The sequence below is a fragment of the Olea europaea genome, unplaced genomic scaffold (genome assembly GCF_002742605.1).
Source record: "Olea europaea var. sylvestris unplaced genomic scaffold, O_europaea_v1 scaffold29839, whole genome shotgun sequence".
NCBI classification, from domain to species: domain Eukaryota; kingdom Viridiplantae; phylum Streptophyta; class Magnoliopsida; order Lamiales; family Oleaceae; genus Olea; species Olea europaea.
This window is the reverse complement of record NW_019248477.1, coordinates 1-1,375: the sequence shown is the minus strand read 5'-3', so window position 1 is coordinate 1,375 and position 1,375 is coordinate 1. Positions and strand designations below refer to the sequence as shown.

Sequence of the window (1,375 nt, the reverse complement as noted above, 5' to 3'; positions counted from 1 at the left end):
AGAAGAGAATCGGTGCCTCTTTGGTAATGGGGTGGTTCTAAATTAAAACCTGGGGAAATTTGCAGCCTTAGTCCCTGGAAAATAAGAAAATTAACAAAGAGACCCGAGTAGCACCTGGGCGTCGGAACAGTGGCACCTAGGCGCCATAGTTTCTGTTTCCTTCGTTGGCTGGGCACTGTGGCTCCCAGCTTGCTGCCAAAAAAAAAAAATTTTTTTTTTTTTTTAAGAAAACTGTTTCGTCTTCAAGCTTCCTCTTCATTTCTTTTTATCTTTTTCGTCTTTTCTCGCATAAATTCCTTCAAATCATCACTCAACTTCACAGCAACTAAATTAGGTAATAAATCACTAATGAAATTCACAAATATCTATGTTTACTGGCTTGAATAAGTGCAAAAACCCGCACTTATCTAGTGACTGGGTATTTTAAGCCAATAACTTGCAATCACATAGAATCTTATGCATATGGTTTGATACTCCATTGATGTACACGTCATCTAAAACTTAGTGAATGTCATCATTAATAGTAGTAATATAGCCAGTCTGCATAGGAATACTTCTGCACTAAATGCATTGGTGATTGCAAGATGTATTACCCACAGGTCATGATTGTTATTGCTGCAGTTGATATTATTGACATTTGATTACAGTCCGGAAGGTAAACTGATCCTAGAAGATCAACTTTCAGGTGTTGCGGCTAACTTGCTTGCTGCCTATGACTCTGGTGAGCTTAATTGTGTGCTTGAAGAATGCTATAGTGGATGGCAGAAGTGGGTCAAGAGCTTTGGTAAATCCTTGAAACGCAAGGTTAGTGGTGAAGATAATTGACACTTCTTTTCCCTATTTAAAGGGTAGGAGCATAAACTAATACATTCTTATTAAATAGTCGTCGGTAATTCTGCATGAAAATGTATCCCTTTTTCTACTGCTTCCAAGTGCACAATAACCCCCAAGGGTTGTGGGTTTTTTCTTCTACTAACTGGGACTCTACCATCACCATCCTTACGAGGATGGTTTAAGGTTTGTAATTTCTCGTCTTAGTACAAAAATCTTACCTAGCCAATGTTTAGATATCAGTTTCAAAATGTTTCTAATTTGATTCCAGGGAAAATCTCTCTTCATGCCCCTCTGAATGTTGCTGACAGGAAAGCTCCATGGGCCTGATTCTACTCTATAAAGCTGGAAGCTCAGGCATTGTAGCACCGCATCCTAGATTTGTTACATTGGATGAGAGGTTTAAAATTCTCAGGGAAGTTGAATGGCAATCCTTCAATAAGGAATCCTATTATGGAGTCGACTGTGGCCACGCCTTCTTGATGATGCTCTCCCTCCCTCCTCTTTTTTCTCTTAGTTTATGTGGTGTATGCGATGATTTCAC

General features: G+C 39.2%; 1 pseudogene; it reads left to right on the top strand.

Moving 5' to 3' along the window:
* The first annotated feature begins 505 nt into the window (after positions 1 to 505).
* On the top strand, positions 506 to 1,358 carry LOC111384723 (annotated as a pseudogene).
* Positions 1,359 to 1,375: the final 17 nt, after the last annotated feature.